This window comes from Pseudophryne corroboree, chromosome 2 (assembly GCF_028390025.1).
Source record: "Pseudophryne corroboree isolate aPseCor3 chromosome 2, aPseCor3.hap2, whole genome shotgun sequence".
Taxonomy (NCBI): Eukaryota; Metazoa; Chordata; class Amphibia; order Anura; family Myobatrachidae; genus Pseudophryne; species Pseudophryne corroboree.
This window is the reverse complement of record NC_086445.1, coordinates 508,147,154-508,173,901: the sequence shown is the minus strand read 5'-3', so window position 1 is coordinate 508,173,901 and position 26,748 is coordinate 508,147,154. Positions and strand designations below refer to the sequence as shown.

Here is a 26,748-nt window from a genome sequence, read left to right as displayed (position 1 = left end):
AAGGACCATGGGGAATAGACGGCTCCGCAGGAGACTGGGCACAATTAAAGAAAGATTCAGGACTGTCTGGTGTGCACTGGCTCCTCCCCCTATGACCCTCCTCCAGACCTCAGATTTCTGTGCCCGGCCGAGCTGGATGCACACTAGGAGGCTCTCCTGAGCTCCTAGAAAGAAAGTATATTTTAGGTTTTTTATTTTACAGTGAGACCTGCTGGCAACAGGCTCACTGCAACGAGGGACTAAGGGGAGAAGAAGCGAACCTACCTAACTGGTGGTAGCTTGGGCTTCTTAGGCTACTGGACACCATTAGCTCCAGAGGGATCGCACACAGGACCCGACCTCGTCGTCCGGTCCCGGAGCCGCGCCGCCGTCCCCCTTACAGAGCCAGAAGCAAGAAGTGTCCGGAAAATCGGCGGCTGAAGACTTCTGTCTTCTCCAAGGTAGCGCACAGCACTGCAGCTGTGCGCCATTGCTCCTCATGCACACCACACACTCCGGTCACTGATGGGTGCAGGGCGCTGGGGGGGGGCGCCCTGAGCAGCAATATTAACACCTTGGCTGGCAAAACTGACACCATATATAGCCCTAGAGGTTATATAGGTGTAAATTACCCCTGCCAGATTTACACAAACAGCGGGAGAAAGCCCGCCGAAAAAGGGGCGGAGCCATCTTCCTCAGCACACTGGCGCCATTTTCCCTCACAGCTCCGCTGGAAGGATCGCTCCCTGGCTCTCCCCTGCAGTCCTGCACTACAGAAAGGGTAAAAAAGAGAGGGGGGGCAATAAATTTAGGCGCAGTATATATTATACAAGCAGCTATAGGGGAAAACACTCTGTATAGTGATATCCCTGTGTTATATAGCGCTCTGGTGTGTGCTGGCATACTCTCCCTCTGTCTCCCCAAAGGGCTTTGTGGGGTCCTGTCCTCTGTCAGAGCATTCCCTGTGTGTGTGCTGTGTGTCGGTACTGCTGTGTCGACATGTATGATGAGGATAATGATGTGGAGGCAGAGCAAATGCATGTGAATGTGATGTCACCCCCTGCGGGGTCGACACCTGTGTGGATGGACTTATGGAAGGAATTACGTGACAGTGTCAGCTCCTTACATAAAAGGTTTGACGACATAGGACAGCCGGCTACTCAGCTTGTGCCTGTCCAAGCGTCTCAAATGTCATCAGGGGCTTTAAAACGCCCGCTACCTCAGATGGCAGACACAGATGTTGACACGGATACCGACTCCAGTGTCGACGACGATGAGACTAGTGTACCTTCCAATAGGGCCACCCGTTACATGATTGAGGCAATGAAAAATGTATTACACATTTCTGATAGTACCCCCGGTACCACAAAAAAGGGTATTATGTTTGGTGAGAAAAAACTACCAGTAGTTTTTCCTGCATCTGAGGAATTAAATGAGGTGTGTGAGGAAGCGTGGACTTCCCCCGATAAGAAATTGATAATTTCTAAACGGTTATTGGCAGCGTACCCTTTCCCGCCAGAGGATAGGTCACGTTGGGAAACACCCCCTAGGGTAGATAAAGCGCCTACACGTTTATCAAAAAAGGTGGCACTACCGTCTCCGGATACGGCCGCCCTAAAGGAACCTGCTGAGAGAAAGCAGGAGGCTACCCTAAAAGCTATATAGAAACATAGAATTTGTCGGCAGATAAGAACCACTTGGCCCATCTAGTCTGCCCCTTATTTTTTTTATTTTTTTTTTATTTTTTTTATATTATTTTTTATCACTAACCTTATTTGATCCTTATTTCTTTGTAAGGATATCCTTATGTCTATCCCATGCATGTTTAAATTGCTCTACTGTCTTAGCCTCTACCACCTCTGATGGGAGGCTATTCCACTTGTCCACTACCCTTTCTGTGAAATAATTTTTCCGCAAATTTCCCCTGAACCTCCCCCCCTCCAGTCTCAGTGCATGTCCTCGTGTCCTATTGCTTCTCTTCATTTGGAGAATGTTTCCCTCCTGGACTTTGTTAAAACCCTTCATATATTTGAAAGTTTCTATCATGTCCCCCCTTTCCCTTCTCTGCTCCAAACTATACATATTGAGATTTCTTAGTCTTTCTGGGTATGTTTTCTGATGTAGGCCATGCACCATTTTAGTTGCCCTCCTTTGTACAGTTTCTAATGTATTAATATCCTTTTGAAGATATGGCCTCCAGAACTGAATACAGTATTCTAGATGAGGCCGTACTAATGACCTATACAGTGGCATTATTACTTCTTTCTTTCTGCTGCTGATTCCTCTCCCAATGCAGCCAAGCATCTGACTAGCCTTCCTCATTGCCTTGTTACATTGCTTACCTGCTTTTAAGTCATCTGAAATAGTGACTCCTAGATCCCTTTCCTCCTCAGTAGTTTCCAGTATAGTGCCATTAATACTGTATTTAGCTTTAGGATTTTTGAGACCCAAGTGCATGATTTTGCATTTTTTGGCATTAAACTGTAATTGCCAGACTCTTGACCATTCCTCTAGTCTACCTAGATCCTCAATCATTTGTTTTACCCCACCTGGTGTGTCTACCCTGTTGCATACCTTTGTGTCATCTGCAAAAAGGCATACTTTCCCTTTAATGCCATTTGCAATGTCACCAATAAAGATATTAAAAAGCACTGGTCCAAGTACAGATCCCTGGGGTACTCCACTGGTAACATTTCCCTCCTGTGAATGCACCCCATTTACCACAACTCTCTGTTTTCTATCCTTCAACCAAGATCTTATCCATTCAATAATCCTAATATCCAATCCCAAACTTTCAAGTTTATTTAGCAGTCTGCGATGTGGAACTGTGTCAAAAGCCTTACTAAAGTCTAGATAAGCTATATCCATGGCTCCACCTTTATCCATCACTTTAGTCACACAATCAAAAAAGTCAATAAGATTTGTTTGACATGATCTCCCCCCAGTGAATCCATGCTGTTTGGGATCCAGTAAATTGCCGGATTTGAGATAATCTACAACTCTTTCTTTTAAGAGTGTTTCCATCAATTTCCCTACTACTGATGTAAGACTCACTGGTCTGTAGTTGTTTGCCTCTTCCTTGCTTCCACTTTTGTGCAGTGGGACTACGTTTGCTCTTTTCCAGTCCCCTGGAATTTCTCCTGTAGCTAATGACTGGTTGAATAATTCTGTCAATGGTGCTACCAGCACCTCTTTAAGTTCTTTTAATATCTTTGGATGTATCCCATCTGGCCCCATAGATTTGTCCACTTTCAGCTTTGAGAGTTCTGTTAGGACCTTCTCCTCTGTAAATGTACTTGTTTCATTTTCCTGAATATCCCTGCAACTTAACTGTGGCCCCTTCCCCTCTCTTTCAGTAGTAAATACTGAGCAAAAATAATCATTAAGATGATCTGCTATTAAATTGTCTCCTTCAACAAGACTCCCAGTGTCCGTCTTTAGTTTTATAATTCCGCCTTTTGTTTTTCTCTTTTCGCTTATATACCTAAAAAAAAGTTTTGCCTCCTTTACCCACTGACTGGGCCATTTTCTCCTCAGCTTGTGCCTTTGCACATCTGATTACCTTCTTTGTCTCCTTCTGTCTAACAAGATATATCTTTTTGTCTTCATTATTTTGTGTCTGCTTATATTTCCTAAAAGCCATCTTTTTTGCTCTCACAATATTTGCTACTTCTTTTGCAAACCACACTGGCTTCCTTTTCCTTGTGTTTTTCCTAACAGTTTTGATACAAAGGTCTGTTGCCTTCAATATTGCACATTTGAATGTTTCCCACCTCTCCTGCACTGTTTCCAAGTTCCTCCACTCTGCCAAAGAATCGCTTACACATTTTCCCATCCCTACAAAATCAGCCTTCCTAAAATCCAACACCTTTGTTTTTGTATGGGACGAGTCAGTCTCTGTCTTAATGCTGAACCACACTGCTTGATGATCACTGGATCCCAGGTTTTCACCCACTTTTACGTCCGATAATCTGTCTCCATTTGTAAGTATTAAGTCTAATATTGCGTCTTTCCGAGTGGGCTCCCTCACCAATTGGTGGAGGGATGCTCCCTGAAGGGAATTTAAAATGTTCCTACTTCTAGTGGAACTAGCAACAGACACCTCCCAGTTTACATCAGGAAGATTAAAGTCTCCCATGATTATTACCTCTCCTTTTAATGCCATTTTAGTTATGTCCTGCAATAGGTTCTTGTCAAGTTCCTCTTCCTGACCTGGTGGCCTGTATATCACGCCAATACGAATAATCAACTTTTCCCCTGTTTCTATGGTCACCCAAAGGGCCTCAGTTTTTTCTTCAATACTTTGTATTAATGTAGTATTTATGGCATTTTTTACATACATTGCTACCCCTCCTCCGATTTTTCCAATTCTGTCCTTCCTAAATAAAGTATATCCCGGTATAGCTATGTCCCAGTCATGATTTTCATTGTACCATGACTCTGTAATTGCCACAATATCTAGATCATCCCTTGTCATTATTGCAGTTAGTTCTGGGATTTTATTTCCTAAGCTCCTAGCATTTGCACACATAGCTTTTAGAGTTTTGTTTGTGCTTTTTCTGTTTCTAGCTATGTTCTTCTCTCTGCCTATTTTTATTTTTTTTTGATCTGTATTATCTTCTGTTGTTGTGGATATGCTTCCTATTCCCTTTGCCTGCAGAAACAATACCTCTGTGTTGGGGGAGCAGATTTCTTTATTCCTATTTGGTTCACTGCCCCCCTTTGTTAGTTTAAATAGTTCTTGATGAAGCATCCAAACTGTTCAGTTAGTATTCTCGTTCCCCTTGAAGATGGGTGCATATATACACACACGGGCATTATATTGCGACCAGCGATTGCATCGGCATGGATGTGCAGTGCTGCTGCTGTGTGGTCAGATTCCCTGTCGGATAATATTGATACTCTGGATAGGGACAATATTTTGCTGACAATAGAGCATATAAAAGACGCTGTCTTATACATGCGTGATGCACAGAGGGATATTTGCCGGCTGGCAGCAAAAATAAGCGCAATGTCCATTGCCGCCAGAAGGGGGTTATGGACTCGGCAGTGGTCAGGTGATGCCGATTCAAAAAGGCACATGGAAGTTTTGCCTTATAAGGGGGTGGAACTGTTTGGGGATGGTCTTTCAGATCTCGTTTCCACAGCTACGGCTGGGAAATCGACATTTTTGCCACAGGCTACCCCACAGCAAAAGAAAGCACCGTATTATCAAGTACAGTCCTTTCGGCCCCATAAAAACAAGAGGGCTAGAGGCGCATCCTTTTTGCCGAGAGGCAAAGGTAGAGGGAAAAAAACTGCAGCATACAGCCAGTTCCCAAGAGCAGAAGTCCTCCCCCGCGTCCGGTAAGTCCACAGCATGACGCTGGGGCTTCACAGGCGGACCCGGGTACGGTGGGGGCCCGTCTCAGAAATTTCAGCGCACAGTGGGCTCTCTCACAGGTGGATCCCTGGATCCTTCAAGTAGTATCTCAGGGGTACAGGCTGGAATTCGAGGCGTCTCCCCCCCGCCGTTTCCTAAAATCTGCCTTACCAGCAACTCCCTCTGCCAGGAGGCAGTGTTGGTGGCTATCCAAAAACTGTATTCACAGCAAGTGATTGTCAAGGTACCCCTCCTTCAACAAGGAAAGGGTTACTATTCCACAATGTTTGTGGTACCGAAACCGGACGGTTCGGTGAGACCCATCTTAAATTTAAAATCCTTGAACACATATATCAAAAGATTCAAGTTCAAGATGGAATCGCTCAGGGCGGTTATTGCGAGCCTGGACGAGGGGGATTACATGGTCTCCCTGGACATCAAGGATGCCTACCTGCATGTCCCCATTTACCCTCCTCACCAGGAGTACCTCAGGTTTGTGGTACAGGACTGTCACTATCAGTTCTAGACGCTGCCGTTTGGGTTATCCACGGCACCGAGGGTCTTTACCAAGGTAATGGCCGAAATGATGATACTCCTTCGGAAGAAGGGGGTTTTAATTATCCCGTACTTAAACGATCTCCTGATAAAGGCGAGGTCCAAGGAACAGTTGTTAGTGGGGGTAGCACTTTCTCGGGAAGTGCTGCAGCAGCACGGCTGGATTCTCAATATCCCAAAGTCACAGCTGGTCCTGACGACACGTCTTCTGTTCCTGGGAATGATTCTGGACACAGACCAGAAAAAAGTGTTTCTTCCAGTGGAAAAAGCCGAGGAGTTGTCATCTCTAGTCAGAAACCTCCTAAAACCAGGACAGGGGTCGGTACATCAATGCACGCGAGTCCTGGGAAAAATGGTAGCTTCGTACGAAGCAATTCCATTCGGAAGGTTCCACGCAAGGATTTTCCAGTGGGACCTGTTGGACCAATGGTCCGGGTCGCATCTCCAGATGCAGCAGCGGATAACCCTGTCGGCAAGGACCAGGGTGTCACTACTGTGGTGGCTGCAGAGGGCTCATCTACTAGAGGGCCGCAGATTCGGAATACAGGACTGGGTCCTGGTGACCACGGATGCCAGCCTTCGGGGCTGGGGAGCAGTCACACAGGGAAGAAATTTCCAAGGGCTGTGGTCAAATCAGGAGATTTCACTACACATAAATATCCTGGAGCTAAGAGCCATTTACAATGCCCTATGCCAAGCAAGTCCCCTGCTTCAAAACAAACCGGTTCTGATCCAATCAGACAACATCACGGCGGTCGCCCATGTAAACAGACAGGGCGGCACAAGAAGCAGGAGGGCAATGGCAGAAGCCACAAGGATTCTCCGATGGGCGGAAAATCACGTGCTAGCACTGTCAGCAGTGTTCATTCCGGGTGTGGAAAACTGGGAAGCAGACTTCTTCAGCAGACACGACCTTCACCCGGGAGAGTGGGGGCTTCATCCAGAAGTCTTCTGATTGATTGTAAACCGTTGGGAAAGACCACAGGTGGATATGATGGCGTCCCGCCTCAACAAAAAGCTAAAAAGATATTGCGCCAGGTCAAGGGACCCTCAGGCGATAGCTGTGGACGCTCTAGTGACACCGTGGGTGTACCAGTCGGTTTACGTGTTTCCCCCTCTGCCTCTTATTCCCAAGGTGCTGAGAATAATACGAAGGGGAAGAGTGAGTACTATACTCGTGGTTCCGGATTGGCCAAGAAGAACTTGGTACCCGGAACTTCAAGAGATGCTCTCAGAGGACCCATGGCCTCTACCGCTAAGGCGGGACCTGCTGCAGCAGGGGCCCTGCCTGTTCCAAGACTTACCGCGGCTGCGTTTGACGGCATGGCGGTTGAACGCCGGATCCTGAAGGAAAAAGGTATTCCGGAGGAAGTCATTCCTACCCTGATCAAGGCCAGGAAGGATGTGACTGCAACCCACTATCACCGCATGGCTTGGTGTGAGGCCAGGAATGCCCCAACGGAGGAATTTCAACTGGGTCGTTTCTTGCATTTCCTGCAAGCAGGGGTGACGATGGGCCTCAAATTGGGGTCCATTAAGGTCCAGATTTCGGCTCTGTCGATTTTCTTTCAAAAGGAACTGGCTTCGTTGCCTGAAGTTCAGACGTTTGTCAAGGGAGTTCTGCATATTCAGCCTCCTTACGTGCCTCCTGTGGCACCTTGGGATCTCAATGTGGTTTTGGGATTCCTGAGGTCACATTGGTTCGAGCCACTTAAAACCGTGGATTTTAAATATCTCACGTGGAAAGTGGTCATGTTGTTGGCCCTGGCTTCGGCCAGGCGTGTATCAGAATTGGCGGCTTTGTCGTGTAAAAGCCCTTATCTGATTTTCCATATGGATAGGGCAGAGTTGAGGACTCGTCCTCAGTTTCTCCCGAAGGTGGTATCAGCGTTTCACTTGAACCAACCTATTGTGGTGCCTGCGGCTACTAGGGACTTGGAGGATTCCAAGTTGCTGGACGTAGTCAGGGCCCTGAAAATTTATGTTTCCAGGACGGCTGGAGTCAGGAAAACTGATTCGCTGTTTATCCTGTATGCACCCAATAAGCTGGGTGCTCCTGCTTCTAAGCAGACCATTGCTCGCTGGATTTGTAACACTATTCAGCTTGCGCATTCTGCGGTAGGACTACCGCAGCCAAAATCGGTAAAAGCCCACTACACAAGGAAGGTGGGCTCATCTTGGGCGGCTGCCCGAGAGGTCTCGGCACTGCAACTTTGCAGAGCGGCTACTTGGTCAGGGTCTAACACTTTTGCTAAATTTTACAAATTTGATACCCTGGCTGAGGAGGACTCATTCGGTGCTGCAGAGTCATCCGCACTCTCCCGCCCGTTTTGGAGCTTTGGTATAATCCCCATGGTCCTTACGGAGTCCCCAGCATCCACTAGGACGTCAGAGAAAATAAGAATTTACTCACCGGTAATTCTATTTCTCGTAGTCCGTAGTGGATGCTGGGCGCCCATCCCAAGTGCGGATTGTCTGCAATACTTGTATATAGTTATTGTTTAACTAAAGGGTAATTGTTGAGCCATCTGTTGAGAGGCTCAGTTGTTGTCATACTGTTAACTGGGTATTGTATCACGAGTTATACGGTGTGATTGGTGTGGCTGGTATGAGTCTTACCCGGGATTCAAAATCCTTCCTTATTGTGTCAGCTCTTCCGGGCACAGTATCTTAACTGAGGTCTGGAGGAGGGTCATAGGGGGAGGAGCCAGTGCACCCCAGATAGTCCTGAATCTTTCTTTAATTGTGCCCAGTCTCCTGCGGAGCCGTCTATTCCCCATGGTCCTTACGGAGTCCCCAGCATCCACTACGGACTACGAGATATAGAATTACCGGTGAGTAAATTCTTATTAATTGAATAGGTCTGACACGTCAATTGAATTTGCCCCCTAAATGGTGAGGTTTTTATTCAGGGTATTCTATTGGTCAAGAATATTGTGGTTTAAAGATGTTCTAACATAATAACAGGCTAGGTTCTGTTAAACTAAGCGACTGGTCCTTCATCAGGATTTCCCTTGGTTGGCATTTGAAGAAAGTGATTGTTAAAAAAAAAAAAATTATTACTCAATGTGGTAGAGGCCATGCTGAAAACTAGGAAAATCTCTTAACTACCCAATTGTGAAGATGTTTATCTCTTGGTGTGAGCAGAATGGATTTACTACCACTAATTGTAAATTACTTCAGTCCTTACAGAAGGATTTGGACAACGGTTTGAGACTAAGGGGTACATTTATGAAGCAGTGAAAATAGCGGTGAAGTAAGCCAGTGGGGAAGTGTGCCATGACAACCAATTAGCTTTTGAAGTTAGTTATCAAGTGCATTCTATAAAATTATACGTAGCAAATGATTGGTAGCGATGGTCAACTTCTCCAGTGGCTCACTTTTCCACTCTTTTCACTGCTTCATGAATATTCCACTTAGTTCAAGTTTTGGCACTACAAGTTTTTCAGAGAGTTGCGCTGCTCATAAAACCCTTTTTCTCTAACGTCCTAGTGGATGCTGGGGACTCCGTAAGGACCATGGGGAATAGACGGGCTCCGCAGGAGACATGGGCACTTTAAGAAAGACTTTAGACTCTGGGTGTGCACTGGCTCCTCCCTCTATGCCCCTCCTCCAGACCTCAGTTTTAGACTGTGCCCAGATGAAGATGGGTGCACTGCAGGGAGCTCTCCTGAGTTTCCTGCTAAGAAAGCATTTTGTTAGGTTTTTTTCTTATTTTCTGGGAGCTCTGCTGGCAACAGACTCCCTGCATCGAGGGACTGAGGAGAGAGGAGCAGACCTACTTAAATGATAGGCTCTGCTTCTTGGCTACTGGACACCATTAGCTCCAGAGGGAGTGGAACACAGGTTCGTCCTGGGCGTTCATCCCAGAGCCGCGCCGCCGTTCTCCTCACAGAGCCGGAAGAAACGAAGAAAGAAGACTACAGGCGGCAGAAGCCCTCGGGTGCTTCAGTGAGGTAACGCACAGCACTGCAGCTGTGCGTCATTGCTCTCACACACTCGGGTCACTGTAAGGGTGCAGGGCGCAGTGGGGGCGCCCTGGGCAGCAATAGAATACTTCTCCTATGGCAAATGACTATATACATGTACAGGTGGGCACTGTACATGTATATAAAAGAGCCCCCGCCATATTTTATTAAGTTTGAGCGGGACAGAAGCCCGCCGCCGAGGGGGCGGGGCTTCTCCCTCAGCACTCACCAGCGCCATTTTCTCTCCACAGCACCGCTGAGAGGAAGCTCCCCGGACTCTCCCCTACTTGACACACGGTGAAAGAGGGTTTTAAAGTAGAGGGGGGGCACATAATTGGCGATTATACATTACAGCAGCGCTACTGGGCAAATATTCTGTGTTTTTCTCCGGGGTCGTATAGCGCTGGGATGTGTCCTGGCATACTCTCTCTCTGTCTCTCCAAAGGGCCTAAAGGGGAACCTGTCTTCAGAAAAGAGTTTCCCTGTGTGTGTGGAGTGTCTGTACGCGTGTGTCGACATGTTTGACAATGAAGGCTCGCCTAAGGAGGAGGGGGAGTGCATGATTGTCAGGTCGCCGTCGGCAACGCTGACTCCGGACTGGATGGACATGTCGAATGTCTTGAATGCTAATGTAAATTTATTGCATAAGTGATTAGACAAGACTGAGGCTAGGGATCAGTCAGGTAGTCAGACTATGCCTGTCCCAGTGGCACCGGGACCTTCTGGGTCTCAAAAACGCACATTATCCCAGATCACTGACACAGATACTGACACGGATTCAGATTCCAGTGTCGACTATGAGGATGCAAAATTACAGCCAAAAGTGGCTAAAGGTATTCGTTACATGATCATTGCTATTAAAGAGGTTTTGCATATTACTGAGGAACCCCCTGTCCCTGACACGAGGGTACACATGTATAAAGAGAAAAAGCCTGAGATCACCTTTCCGTCTTCATTTGAGCTAAGCGAATTGTGCGAAAAGGCTTGGAAATCTCCAGACAGGAGACTACTAGTTCCCAAAAGGATTCTTATGGCGTATCCCTTCCCACAAAAGGACAGGATACGATGGGAATCTTCGCCTAAAGTAGACAAGGCGTTGACACGCTTATCCAAGAAGGTGGCACTGCCTTCCCAGGATACTGCTACCCTCAAGGATCCTGCGGATCGTATGCAGGAAGTTACCTTGAAGTACATTTACACACATTCTGGTACTATTGTTAGGCCGGCTATGGCATCGGCCTGGGTTTGTAGTGCTGTCACAGCATGGACAGATTCCTTGTCTACGGAGATTGAGACCCTAGATAAGGATACCATTCTAATGACCCTAGAGCAGAGGTTCTCAAACTTGTTCCTCGGGGGCCCACACAGTGCATGTTTTGCAGGTCTCCTCACAGAATCGCAAGTGAAATAATTAGCTCCACCTGTGGACCTTTTAAAATGTGTCAGTGAGTAATTAATACACCTGTGCACCTGCTGGGTTACCTGCAAAACATGCACTGTGTGGGCTCCTGAGGACCGAGTTTGAGAACCTCTGCCCTAGAGCATATCAAAAGCGGCATATGGAGTCGTTGCCTTACAAGGGGGAGGAGTTGTTTGGAGAAGGCCTCTCGGACCTTGTCTCTACTGCTACGGCTGGTAAATCAAATTTTTTACCTTATGTTCCCCCGCAACATACTAAGAAGGCACCTCATTACCAAATGCAGTCCTTTCGTTCAAATAAAAGCAAAAAGGTACGGGGATCGTCCTTTCTTGCCAGAGGTAAAGGCAAGGGAAAAAAGCTGCACACAGCTAGTTCGCAGGAGCAGAAGTCCCCCCCCTACGTCTGCAAAATCCACCGCATGATGCTGGGGCTTCCCTGGGGGGGCCAGATCAAGTGGGGGCACGTCTTCGATTTTTTCAGCCACGTCTGGGTTCACTCACAGGTGGATCCCTGGGCAATAGAGTGTTTCTTAGGGATACAGGCTGGAATTCGAAGAGATGCCTCCTCGCCGGTTTTTCAAATCGGCTCTGCCAGCTTCTCCGTCAGAAAGGGAGTTAGTGTTAACTGCAATTCAAAAATTGTACCTGCAACAGGTGATAGTCAAGGTTCCTCATCTCCAGCAAGGGGTATTACTCAACCCTGTTTGTGGTTCCGAAACCGGACGGTTCGATCAGACCCAATTTGAATCTGAAATCCCTGAACCTGTACTTGAAAAAGTTCAAGTTCAAGATGGAATCGCTCAGAGCGGTCATCGCCAGCCTGGAGAGGGGGGATTGGATGGTTTCCCTGGACATAAAGGATGCTTACCTTCATGTTCCGATTTTTCTTCCTCACCAGGCGTTCCTGAGATTTGCGGTCCAGGACTGTCATTACCAATTTCAGACGTTGCCGTTTGGGCTTTCCACGGCCCCGAGAATTTTCACCAAGGTAATGGCGGAAATGTTGGTGCTCCTGCGCAAGCAGCGTGTCACAATTATCCCATACTTGGACGATCTCCTCATAAAGGCGAGATCTCGAGAGAAGTTACTGGACAGCGTATCACTGTCAGTGAGGACATTGCTACAGCACGGCTGGATTCTCAATATTCCGAAGTCCCAGCTGGTTCCTACAACGCGTCTGACCTTTTTGGGCCTGATTCTGGACACAGAACAAAAAAGTTTTTTTTCCGATGGAAAAAGCTCAGGAGCTCATAGCTCTGGTCAGGAACCTATTAAAGCCTAAAAAGGTTTCGGTTCTTCACTGCACCTGTGTCCTGGGGAAGATGGTGGCATCGTACGAGGCCATCCCCTTCGGCAGGTTCCATGCGAGGACTTTTCAATGGGACCTACTGGACAAATGGTCCCTGGTCTCATTTACAAATGCATCAAAGGATCACCCTGTCTCCCTGAGCCAGGATATCTCTCCTTGGTGGCTGCACAGTGCTCACCTCCTGGAAGGCCGCAGGTTCGGCATTCAGGACTGGATCCTGGTGACCACGGACGTGAGCCTCCGAGGTTGGGGAGCAGTCACACAGGGAAGAAATTTCCAAGGACTTTGGTCAAGTCAAGAGACTTGTCTTCACATCAACATCCTGGAACTAAGGGCCATATAAAACGCCCTACGTCAAGCGGAGATCTTACTTCGCAATCGACCAGTTCTGATCCAGTCAGACAACATCACCGCAGTAGCTCATGTAAACCGCCAAGGCAGCACAAGGAGCAGATGGCAATGGCGGAAGCCACCAGAATTCTTCGCTTGGCGGAGAATCATGTAAGCGCTCTGTCAGCAGTGTTCATTCCGGGAGTGGACAACTGGGAAGCAGACTTCCTCAACAGACACGACCTGCATCCGGGAGAGTGGGGACTTCATCAGGAAGTCTTCGCGCACATTGCAAGTCGGTGGGGACTACCCCAAATAGACATGATGGCACCCCGTCTCAACAAAAAGCTACAAAGGTATTGCGCCAGGTCAAGAGACCCTCAAGCGGTAGTGACACCATGGGTGTTCCTGTCGGTATATGTGTTTCCTCCTCTTCCTCTCATACCCAAGGTGTTGAGGATAATAAGAAGAAGAGGAGTGAGAACAATTCTCATTGTTCCAGATTGGCCACGAAGGACCTGGTATCCGGATCTGCAAGAAATGCTCACAGAAGATCCGTGGCCTCTAACTCTAAGGCAGGACCTGTTGCAACAAGGTCCCTGTCTGTTCCAAGACGTCTAAACATTATCACTGAATATGGCGAAAATATGTTTCTTGGTGTGAGGCCAGGAATGCTTCTACGGAAGAATACCATCTAGGCCGTTTTCTTCACTTCCTACAAACTGGAGTGAATTTGGGCCTAAAATTAGGCTCCATTAAAGTTCAGATTTCGGCCTTATCCATTTTCTTTCAAAAGGAATTGGCTTCTTAATCTGAAGTACAGACTTTTGTGAAGGGAGTACTGCGTATTCAGCCTCCTTTTGTACCTCCGGTGGCGCCTTGGGACCTTAACGTGGTGTTAAGTTTCCTTAAGTCACATTGGTTTGAACCACTTAAAACAGTGGAGTTGAAATATCTCACTTGGAAGGTGGTCATGTTGTTAGCCTTGGCTTCGGCTAGGCGAGTTTCGGAATTGGCGGCTTTATCACATAAAAGCCCCTATCTGGTTTTCCATATGGATAGAGCGGAGTTGCGGACCCGTCCTCAATTCCTACCTAAGGTCGTCTCATCCTTTCATATGAACCAACCTATTGTCGTGCCTGTGGCTACAAGTGACTTGGAGGATTCCGAGCCCCTTGATGTGGTCAGGGCTTTGAAAATTTACGTGGCCAGAACGGCTAGGATCAGAAAAACAGAAGCACTGTTTGTCCTGTATGCAGCCAACAAGGTTGGCGGCCCTGCTTCAAAGCAGACTATTGCTCGCTGGATCTGTGACACGATTCAGCAGGCGCATTCTACGGCAGGATTGCCGTTACCGAAATTGGTTAAGGCCCATTCCACTAGGAAGGTGGGCTCGTCTTGGGCGGCTGGCCGAGGGGTCTCGGCACTACAGCTGTGCCGAGCTGCTACTTGGTTGGGGTCAAACACTTTGCAAAGTTCTATAAGTTTGATACCCTGGCTGAGGAGGACCTCCTGTTTGCTCAATCGGTGCTGCAGAGTCATCCGCACTCTCCCGCCCGTTTGGGAGCTTTGGTATAATCCCCATGGTCTTTACGGAGTCCCAGCATCCTCTAGGACGTTAGAGAAAATAAGATTATACACTTACCGGTAAATCTATTTCTCATAGTCCGTAGAGGATGCTGGGCGCCCGTCCCAAGTGCGGACTTCTTCTGTAAGACTTGTATATAGTTATTGCTTACATAAGGGTTATATTATAGTACATCGGTTTGGGCCGAGACTATATTGTTTGTTCATACTGTTAACTGGGTAGTTTATCACAATTTTTACGGTGTGATTGGTGTGGCTGGTATGAATCTTGCCCTTGGATTAACAAAAATCCTTTCCTCCTACTGTCCATCTCCTCTGGGCACAGTTTCTCTAACTGAGGTATGGAGGAGGGGCATAGAGGGAGGAGCCAGTGCATACCCAGAGTCTAAAGTCTTTCTTAAAGTGCCCATGTCTCCTGCGGAGCCCGTCTATTCCCCATGGTCCTTACGGAGTCCCAGCATCCTCTACGGACTATGAGAAATAGATTTACCGGTAAGTGTAAAATCTTATTATATATGTGTGTGTGTATACTCTTCTCTAGAGTTCTCTTATATTGTGTGCTTAAACACGGTTTTCCGTGGCGCAGAGAGTCTGAGTTATTGGCTCTCATTTGCAGCTTTACGTACTGTCTATCCTTTTTCAGGACAAGGCTGTGTGAAGAGTAACTTAACTTGCCATGAACAATCTGCTGATCTGGATGATTCTCTTTTTAGACTTTTGTCGGGTCTCTAACAATTTATATGGAATGTACTGCATATTTCCAAATGACAAATTTCGGATTCTCTCTGATGCTTAAAAGAGAGTCTGGCCTGCAACCAAGCAGGGGATTTGCTAGATGAATTACTTCTGTAATTCGGTTGGCATAGCCTCAATGCTGGTAAGCCTTTTCCTGAAAATGGCCTCTTAGGTAATGTGGTATGTAGCCTTAGCAAATCAGCTGTGCTGGGTGATCACCTGGTCTCCTGTCCATACATCCAAAACTGTTAATTTTGGCATACACCAACTTCCCTAAGGACAGCTTTGTGAAGTCCATATGGGTGCAGTGTGAGCAAGTAGTGGATGCAGCACAAAAGGATGTGTTGTACTTTTTCTCACTAAGTTTACCCTTTAGCTTTGTTTGACTTGTCTTTTGGTAGCAAATGTAATATTTTTATTTTTCTATACCTCTGCATTTAACGCATATTCTTTCTCCTGTATTGGGGCTGCTTTTGCACAAATAACGGACTTACACCTGGATGGGGAATATAGAGGGGGATATGTTCAGACTTCAGTGAGATTTTCTTGAAGAGTCCAAATTATTGCACTCTTTCATACCCCATGTTCTAGTGTTCACAGAATATTTTTCTGTCAGCCACTAGGGGACACTGGCACAACTTCAAAATTGTGGTGTGATGATGGTGGCTTACAGGAAGCTGGCACTTTAAATAATCTAAGAAGTGAAACAGGCATCACTCCTCACCCCATCACTCCTCAGTTCTGAATTTGTGCCGAGGGAGCCGGTCACTGCTGACTGAGCTCCTGCTCATTTATATTACTTTACTTTATTTCAATTTACTTTATTTCAATTTTTTCTTTTTCTTTCTTGGGACTTCGTTCCCTTAACCTCAGGAACCCTTCGCCACTTATTCAGAGAAGTGGGGTCTGGGTCACACACCAGCAGCAAGCTGCACAGGAGAACAGCGCTTAACCAGAGAAGCACTGTTCTTCCCAACACAGCCGTATCCTGAGGCTCCGGTTTGGTGAGTGAGCCTCCTTATAGGCAAAGCGGCTGGCTTCCACCCCCTCCTCTGCCCAGTCACACTGGCTGCGCTAGCGGCGGGGCTCCCACTGCACTGCCGCGCTGACAGACATAGCACGTCAGCGTGGGAAAATAGTGCGCGCCTGCTCCCAGCTATCTCTCCAGCAATGGCGTTGAAGTCTTCCTGCACTGCCGCACTGACAGTACACAGTGCGGCAATGTGGGGGAAGAGTGCGGCGCCCACTTCCAGTTTGTCGTCCTCTCCCCGCTGTATCTGGTCCGCGACACAGCGCAGTGGCGTGTGGGAATGAGTGGTTCTTATGTACATTTTGGGGCGGCCGCGTCCCACACAGCGCTGGTATCATGTATTTAGTAGCCATCGCCCTGCACTGCTGTGCGGACATTACACAGCGCGGCAGTATTTATCAGCATTAAACACAAACTTCATCTGGACTGGAGAGATAGTCCAGCACTCCAGTGCAGTAAGGCTAAAGTCTAATTTATAGAGGGGGGAGGAGGACATGAGCTTATTGTTTAATTGAGGCACCCACTCAAAATGGCAGGGACCTGGTGAGATGGGTGCCTCTGCATAGGGGATGGAGGCAGAGTTGGCGGGTTTTCAAACTGTCGGTCAAACTCCTTCCTCAGCTAGGCACCTCATTAATGGCAACAATTGTTTATCTCCTGAGGAATCTGCACTGTAGAGCAGAGACAGGTGCACATTGCTACAGACTGCCAGAAACTAAAAAGCCTGCACAAACTGCAGGCTGGTGGCTGAGGGGATTTAGAATAGAGCAGTCAGTCAAATACCTCCCTCTATCCTTCCGACTTTCCTCTCTTTTTCTAGATTATTGAGAGTACTGGTGGAAAATTGTATGTGTCTCTACAATGGCAAACAAGGGACTAGCGAATAAAGCATCACAAAAATTGTTTGTGTATGCGAAGTGTAACAAAAAAGCTCACACAGACAATTCCTCCCTGTGTGAGGCACATGCTTTTGGAGGTTACGTTGGTTAACCCTTCCCAAGAACCTAATTTCTCTAACGTCCTAAGTGGATGCTGGGGACTCCGTAAGGACCATGGGGAATAGCGGCTCCGCAGGAGACTGGGCACATCTAAAGAAAGCTTTAGGACTATCTGGTGTGCACTGGCTCCTCCCCCTATGACCCTCCTCCAAGCCTTAGTTAGATCTCTGTGCCCGAACGAGAAGGGTGCACACTAGGGGCTCTCCTGAGCTTCTTAGTGAAAGTTTTAGATTAGGTTTTTTATTTTCAGTGAGACCTGCTGGCAACAGGCTCACTGCATCGAGGGACTAAGGGGAGAAGAAGCGAACTCACCTGCGTGCAGAGTGGATTGGGCTTCTTAGGCTACTGGACATTAGCTCCAGAGGGACGATCACAGGCCCAGCTTGGATGGGTCCCAGAGCCGCGCCGCCGGCCCCCTTACAGAGCCAGAAAGCAGAAAAGGTCCGGAAAATCGGCGGCAGAAGACGTCCTGTCTTCAACAAGGTAGCGCACAGCACTGCAGCTGTGCGCCATTGCTCTCAGCACACTTCACACTTCGGTCACTGAGGGTGCAGGGCGCTGGGGGGGGGGTGCCCTGAGACGCAATAAAAACACCTTGGATGGCAAAAAAATGCATCACATATAGCTCCTGGGCTATATGGATGCATTTAACCCCTGCCAGAATCCATAAAAAAGCGGGAGAAAAGTCCGCGAAAAAGGGGCGGAGCCTATCTCCTCAGCACACTGGCGCCATTTTCCCTCACAGCTCCGTTGGAGGGAAGCTCCCTGTCTCTCCCCTGCAGTCACTACACTACAGAAAGGGTTAAAAAAAGAGAGGGGGGCACTAATTAGGCGCAGTATTAACTATACAGCAGCTATAAGGGGAAAAACACGTATATAAGGTTATCCCTGTATATATATAGCGCTCTGGTGTGTGCTGGCAAACTCTCCCTCTGTCTCCCCAAAGGGCTAGTGGGGTCCTGTCCTCTATCAGAGCATTCCCTGTGTGTGTGCTGTATGTCGGTACTTTTGTGTCGACATGTATGAGGAGAAAAATGATGTGGAGACGGAGCAGATTGCCTGTAATAGTGATGTCACCCCCTAGGGGGTCGACACCTGAGTGGATGAACTGTTGGAAGGAATTACGTGACAGTGTCAGCTCTGTATAAAAGACAGTGGTTGACATGAGACAGCCGGCTACTCAGCTTGTGCCTGTTCAGACGTCTCATAGGCCGTCAGGGGCTCTAAAGCGCCCGTTACCTCAGATGGCAGATATAGACGCCGACACGGATACTGACTCCAGTGTCGACGGTGAAGAGACAAATGTGACTTCCAGTAGGGCCACACGTTACATGATTGAGGCAATGAAAAATGTTTTACACATTTCTGATAATACGAGTACCACCAAAAAAAAGGGGTATTATGTTCGGTGAGGAAAAACTACCTGTAGTTTTCCTGAATCTGAGAAATTAAATGAGGTGTGTGATGATGCGTGGATTTCCCCCGATAACAACGGATAATTTCTAAAATGTTATTGGCATTATATCCTTTCCCGCCAGAGGTTAGGGTGCGTTGGGAAACACCCCCTAGGGGGGATAAAGCGCTCACACGCTTGTAAGGGCTCTACCTTCGCCTGAGATGGCCGCCCTTAAGGATCCTGCTGATAGAAAGCAGGAGGGTATTCTAAAAGGTATTTACACACATACTGGTGTTATACTGCGACCAGCAATCGCCTCAGCCTGGATGTGCAGTGCTGGGTTGGCGTGGTCGGATTCCCTGACTGAAAATATTGATACCCTAGATAGGGACAGTATATTTTTGCCTATAGAGCATTTAAAAGATGCATTTTTATATATGCGTGATGCACAGCGGAATATTTGCCGACTGGCATCAAGTCTAAGCGCGTTGTCCATTTCTCCCAGTAGAGGGTTATGGACACGTCAGTGGTCAGGTGATGCGTATTCCAAACGGCATTTGGAAGTATTGCTTTATTAAGGGAGGAGTTATTTGGGGTCGGTCTTTCAGACCTGGTGGCCACGGCAACAGCTGGGAATTCCACGTTTGTACCCCAGGTCGCCTCTCAACATGAGAAGACGCCGTATTATCAGGCGCAGTCTTTTCGTGGACAAGCGGGCAAAAGGTTCCTCATTTCTGCCCCGTGACAGAGGGAGAGGAAAAAGGCTGCAGAAATCAGCCAGTTCCCAGGAACAGAAACCCTCTCCCGCCTCTGCCAAGCCCTCAGTATACGCTGGGGCTTTACAAGCAGAATCAGGCACGGTGGGGGGCCCGTCTCAATGAATTTCAGCGCGCAGTGGGCTCACTCGCAAGTAGACCCCTGGATCCTTCAGGTGATATCTCAGGGGTACAAATTAGAATTCGAGACGTCTCCCCCTCGCCGTTTCCTAAAGTCGGCTTTATCGATGTCTCCTTCTGACAGGGAGACAGTTTTGGAAGCCATTCACAAGCTGTATTCCCAGCAGGTGATAATCAAGATACCCCTCCTGCAACAGGGAACGGGGTATTATTCCACACTGTTGTGGTACCGAAGCCGGACGGCTCGGTGAGACCGATTCTAAATCTAAAATCTTTGAACACTTACGTACAGAGGTTCAAATTCAAGATTGAGTCACTCAGAGCAGTGATTGCGAACCTGGAAGAAGGGGACTACATGATGTCTCGGGACATCAAGGATGCTTACCTTCATGTCAAAATTTACCCTTCTCACCAAGGGTACCTCAGGTTTATGGTACAGAACTGTCACTATCAGTTCAGACGCTGCCGTATGGAACACGGCACCCCGGGTCTTTACCAAGGTAATGGCCGAAATGATGATATTCCTTCGAAGGAAGTGAATTTTAGTTATCCCTTCCTTGGACAATTCCCTGATAAGGGTAAGATCCAGGGAACAGTTGGAGGTCGGTGTAGCACTATCTCAGGTAGTGTTGCGGCAGCACGATTGGATTCTCAATATTCCAAAATCGCACCTGGTTCCGACGACGTGTCTTCTGTTCCTAGGGATGATCCTGGACACAGTCCAGAAAAAGGTGTTTCTCCCGGAGGAGAAAGCCAGGGAGTTATCCGAGCTAGTCAGGAACCTCCTAAAACCGAGCCAAGTCTCAGTGCATCAATGCACAAGGGTTCTGGGTAAAATGGTGGCTTCCTACGAAGCAATCCCATTCGGCAGATTCCACGCAAGAACTTTCCAGTGGGACCTGCTGGACAAATGGTCCAGATCGCATCTTCAGATGCATCAGCGGATAACCCTGTCACCAAGGACAAGGGTGTCCCTCCTGTGGTGGTTGCAGAGTGCTCATCTTCTAGAGGGCCGCAGATTAGGCATTCAGGACTGGGTCCTGGTGACCACGGATGCCAGCTTGCGAGGCTGGGGAGCAGTCACACAGGGAAGGAATATCCAGGGCTTATGGTCAAGCCTGGAGACATCACTTCACATAAATATCCTGAAGCTAAGGGACATTTACAATGCTCTAAGCTTAGCAAGACCTCTGCTTCAAGGTCAGCCGGTGTTGATCCAGTCGGACAACATCACGGCAGTCACCCACGTAAACAGACAGGGTGGCACAAGAAGCAGGAGGGCAATGGCAGAAGCTGCAAGGATTCTTCGCTGGGCGGAAAATCATGTGATAGCACTGTCAGCAGTATTCATTCCGGGAGTGGACAACTGGGAAGCAGACTTCCTCAGCACGACCTCCACCCGGGAGAGTGGGGACTTCACCCAGAAGTCTTCCACATGATTAAAAACTCGACAGGTATTGCGCCAGGTCCAGGGACCCTCAGGCAATAAGCTGTAGACGCTCTGGTAACACCGTGGGTGTACCAGTCAGGGTATGTGTTCCCTCCTCTGCCTCTCATACCCAAGGTACTGAGATTGATAAGATGGAGAGGAGTAAGCACTATATTCGTGGTTCCGGATTGGCCAAGAAGGACTTGGTAACCGGAACTTCAAGAGATGCTCACGGAGGATCCGTGGCCTCTACCTCAAAGAAGGGACCTGCTCCAGCAAGGACCCTGTCTGTTCCAAGACTTACCGCGGCTGCGTTTGACGGCATGGCGGTTGAACGCCGGATCCTGAAGGAAAAAAGGCATTCCGGATGAAGTCATGCCTATCCTGATCAAAGCCAGGAAGGATGTAACCGCAAAAACATTATCACCGCAATTGGCGAAAATATGTTGCGTGGTGCGAGGCCAGTAAGGCCCGACGGAGGAAATTCAACTGGGTCGATTCCTACATTTCCTGCAAACAGGAGTGTCTATGGGCCTGAAATTGGGGTCCATTAAGGTTCAAATTTCGGCCCTGTCAATTTTCTTCCAAAAAGAACTAGCTTCAGTCCCTGAAGTTCAGACGTTTGTAAAAGGGGTACTGCATATACAGCCTCCTTTTGTGCCTCCAGTGGCACTTTGGGATCTCAATGTAGTTTTGGGTTCCAAAAGTCACATTGGTTTGAACCACTTAAATCTGTGGAGTTAAAATATCTCACATAGAAATTGGTCATGCTGTTGGCCTGGGCCAGGCGCGTGTCAGAATTGGCGGCTTTATCCTGAAAAAGCCCTTATCTGATTTTCCATTCGGACAGGGCGGAATTGAGGACTCGTCCTCAGTTTCTCCCCAAGGTGGTTTCAGCGTCTCACCTGAACCAACCTATTGGTGGTGCCTGCGGCTACTAGGGACTTGGAGGCCTCCAAGTTGCTAGACGTTGTCAGTGCCCTGAAAATATGTTTCCAGGACGGCTGGAGTCAGGAAATCTGACTCGCTGTTTATCCTGTGTGCACCCAACAAGCTGGGTGCTCCTGCTTCTAAGCAGACTATTGCTCGTTGGATTTGTAGTACAATTCAGCTTGCACATTCTGTGGCAGGCCTGCCACAGCCAAAAATCTGTAAATGCCCACTCCACAAGGAAGGTGGGCTCATCTTGGGCGGCTGCCCGAGGGGTCTCGGCTTTACAACTTTGCCGAGCAGCTACTTGGTCAGGAGCAAATACGTTTGTAAAATTCTACAAAATTGATATCCTGGCTGAGGAGGACCTGGAGTTCTCTCATTTGGTGCTGCAGAGTCATCCGCACTCTCTCGCCTGTTTGGGAGCTTTGGTATAATCCCCATGGTCCTTACGGAGTCCCCAGCATCCACTTAGGACGTTAGAGAAAATAAGAATTTACTTACCAATAATTCTATTTCTCATAGTCCGTAGTGGATGCTGGGCGCCCATCCCAAGTGCGGATTGTCTGCAATACTTGTACATAGTTATTGTTACAAAAATCGGGTTATTATTGTTGTGAGCCATCTTTCAGAGGCTCCTCTGTTATCATGCTGTTAACTGGGTTCAGATCACAGGTTGTACGGTGTGATTGGTGTGGCTGGTATGAGTCTTACCCGGGATTCAAAATCCTTCCTTATTGTGTATGCTCGTCCGGGCACAGTATCCTAACTGAGGCTTGGAGGAGGGTCATAGGGGGAGGAGCCAGTGCACACCAGATAGTACTAAAGCTTTCTTTAGATGTGCCCAGTCTCCTGCGGAGCCGTTATTCCCCATGGTCCTTACGGAGTCCCCAGCATCCACTACGGACTATGAGAAATAGAATTATCGGTAAGTAAATTCTTATTTTTGCCCCCTGGGCGGTAGCGCTAACAGGAACCATCTCACAATTACATACTGAGGTGGCTGCTTTACGGAAAACTCGTGAGAATGTTAGGGAGATTCCTCAAAGTGATGTGCCTTCTATTGCTACAGATCCACCTTCGGTGTCAGGATTAGCCAGGTCGGTAGAGGCTCTCGCAAAACTCTTGGACTCGTCCACTAAACAGACTCAGACAGTGTCCAAGGCTAAGAAATATCCAGGGCCCTTAATTCTTCAGTCCGATGAATCCGGAGAAGAACTTCTCTTCAGGATGAAGCTGAGGAGGACGATCGTGAGTTGGGCGAAATTACAGACGCAGATGACTAAGTTCTACCAAAACCTTCTCATGGGGTTGAATCTCTTATTTTAGCTATAAGACAAGTTTTGAACATTTCCGAGACTACAACACCGGAGTCGCCAGATACTGCGTTATTTGGTAGAAAACACCATTCTTTGGTCACGTATCCTTTTTCAAAGAAGCTGGATGAACAGCTGACGAAGGCTTGGAAAAACCCAGACAAGCGATTTCAGATACCCAAAAGATTCCTTAGTATTTATCCGTTTCCATCGGCTATGACTGATAAATGGGAGAAGTCGCCTCGAGTAGATTCCTCTCTTTCCAGGTTGTCAAAGAAAACTGCATTGCCTGTCCCGGGAGCAACTTCATTGAAAGACCATTCTGACAGTAAGTTGGACACCATGTTGAGTCCATCTATTCGGCCGCTGGGCTTGCAGAACACATTAAAGAATCAGCTATATGCTTAGGAGTAGCTGCTAAAGTTATCGAACAAGTTAACTCAAGGATCTCAGCAGAAACTATTGCAGCCAGAAGAGCTCTTTGGCTGAGGTCATAACAAGTAGACACGGAGTCAAAAAGAGCGGCAGATGCACTTCCGTTTACAGATGACATTATTTTTGGAAAAGAACTAGACACGTTAATTCTACAAGCTACGAGTGGTAAATCTACCTTCTAACCGACACTTCAACCACCGTCTAAACGCTCTTATACTGGAACCTCCTTTCGTTCCACTCAACCTTTTAGAGGTCGCAAAAGAGCTACACCCTTGCTAGGTAGAGGTCACTGCAAACAATCAGTCGCTGCTTGTCGTCAACACCCAAAGCCTACAGAAAAGACCATGGCATGACGGTCTCCCTTCCCGCTGGGGCCTAAGTACGGTGGGAGTGCGGCTTTGAAATTTTCAGGATACCTGGTTCAAAATATCCGACAATGCGTGGATTCACAACATCATCTCCTAAGGGTACAGTTTAGAGTTCAAAGTTTTACCGCTAAAGAAATATGTTACGACAAGTCTTCCCATCCTTCTGGACAAACGTTTAGCCCTTTAAGGTGCAATACGGGCCTTAGTAGAATCGGCTGTGCTAATGACGGTACCACTGAGTCAACAGAAAAAAGGGTTACTATTCCAATCTTTTCGTAGTTCCAAAACCAATCCTGAACCTGACATCATTAAATCTTTCTGTCTTATTACCGGTTCAAGATGGAGTTGCTCAACTCAGTGATTTCGAGCCTGGAACCCAAGGAATTCATGCTATCTCTAGACATCAAGGATGTATATCTCCACATTCCGATTTGGGAGCCTCACCAAGCGTTTCTCAGGTTCGCGATACAACAGGATCATTTTCAGTTCAGATCCTTACCATTCGGACTCTCCACAGCACCCAGAGTGTTTACCAAGGTCATGTCGGTGATTGCTCACCTCCAGATCATTTGGAATTGCAATAATACCATACCTAGACAACCTCCTTCTCAAGGCTCCATCTAATCTCATTCTCCATGAGCATGCTCTATTAACATACAATGAGTTGGTAGAACATAGATGGATAATCAATTTTCAGAAATCCCACCTTCAGCCGTCACAGCGTCTCCAGTTTCTCGGTGTGATCCTGGACACCAATGTACAGAGACTTTTTCTGCCACAAGACAAAGCTCTGAGTATGTAGAAACTGGTCCGGGCTGTTCTCAAGCCACAACGGGTATCAGTCCATTTATGCATTTGTCTGCTTGGAAAGATGGTAGCTACTTTCGAAACTCTGGAGTACGGATGTTTTCATTCACGTCCTTTCCAGCTGGACCTTTTACATCAGTGGTCGGGGTCGCATCTACACGTTCAACAATTAGTTTGTCTAACTCTGGAGACATGACTTTCACTTCTTTGGTGGCTCTAGCTGCACAGTCTCACTGCGGGTTGGTGGTTCGGTGTGTGGGACTGGACGCTCCTCACAACGGATGCCAGTTTCATGGGGATGGGGCGTGGTTGTGTTGGACTGCCATCTTCAGGGCTACTGGTCTCCACAAGAATCGCTGTTGCCAATAAATGTGTTGGAACTGAGAGCGATCTACAATGCGGTGGTACAAGCCCCCCATATTCTTTGATCCAAGGTGGTAAAAGTTCAATCGGACCACGCGACTGCTGTAGCGTACGTAAACAAGGCGGAACTCGCCAGGCAATGTAAGAGTTGTCACGTATTCTACATTGGGCAGAATGCAACGCAGTAATTTTTTCAGTGGTATTCATTCCACGAGTGGACAATTGAGAAGCAGACTACCACAGCTGTCAGGATCTATATCTGGCAGAATGGGCACTTTACCCGGAAGTGTTCAATGATCTGATACAACGCTGGTGGTGTCCAGACGTGGATCTCATGGCATCCCGTCTCAATCATCCGCTTCCAAGATACATCTCCAGATCCCGGGATCCTCAAGCGGAAGCTGTAGACGCTTTGGCCGTATGACCTAGTTCACGTCTTTCCTCTGTTCCCTGTATTGTTTCGAATGCTAAAGAGAATCAAACTGTAGTCAATCACTGTGATCCTGGTGGAACCAGGTTGGCCTCGGAGGACTTGGTATTCAGACCTGCGCTTTCTTCCTACTACAACTACTCCATCTACCCCAACAAGAGCCTTTCGTGCATCCAGATTTACCACGGCCACGTTTAACGGGATGGCCATTGAGGCAGACCTTCTGAAAAGAAAAGGAATTCTGGAATGTATGAATCTTACAATGTTGCGGGCATGAAAACCGGTTACGGCAGCCCATTACGATTGCATCTAGCGATCCTATATAGCTTGGTGTGATCGAAGAAGATTTCCATCTTATTCTTTTGGTCTCTCATAGTTCTTTGTGTTTCTTCAAACAGGATTAGATTCTGGACTTCGACTAGGATCCCTGAAGGTTCAGGTGTCTGCTTTATCATTTTTTATTTTTTTTGCAGAAACACCTATCAATCCTGGCGGATGTGCGTGCCTTTCTACAAGGTGTTCTACGGGTACAACCTCCGTTTGTTCCACCTACAGCTCCTTGGGATTTAAATCTGGTGCTGGGATTTCTACAGTCAACCTGTATTGAACCTTTGGAAGAAACTGACCTTCGATATCTTACTTGGAAAACTGCTTTTCTACTAGCCATAGCTTCAGCCCGTGGGGTTTCTGAATTAAGTACCTTGTCTTGCAGACCCCCCTTTTTGATTTTTCATCCTGATCGGGTAGCATTGAGAACACGTGCTTCTTTCCTTCCCCAAGGTCATGGCGTCTTTTCACATCAATCAGCCTATTGTGCTTCCATCTTTGCAGGACGATTTTGGGACACCACCTTCTCTGGATGTAGTGAGAACCTTGAAGATTTATGTAGAGTGGACTGCTCCTTTCAGGAAGTCTTATGCTTTATTCGTGCTTTATGATGTCCCTCGTCGCAGATGGCCTGCTACTAAGCAGACCCTGGCTCGCTAAATTAAGTTGACTGTTCGTCAGGCCTATTTCCACCAGTCTAGGCGACCACCAGTATCCATTGTTGCCCACTCTACGCGTTCAGTGTGGTCTTCGTGGGGCGCTAGTAGTGGGGCTACCAC

General features: G+C 47.6%; 1 protein-coding gene across 2 annotated transcripts in view; it reads left to right on the top strand.

The window, feature by feature from the left end:
• Nucleotides 1-26,748, top strand: part of MED13 (mediator complex subunit 13) — a 411,382-nt gene that overhangs the window by 236,228 nt on the left and 148,406 nt on the right. The gene's annotated exons all lie outside the window — the stretch shown is intronic.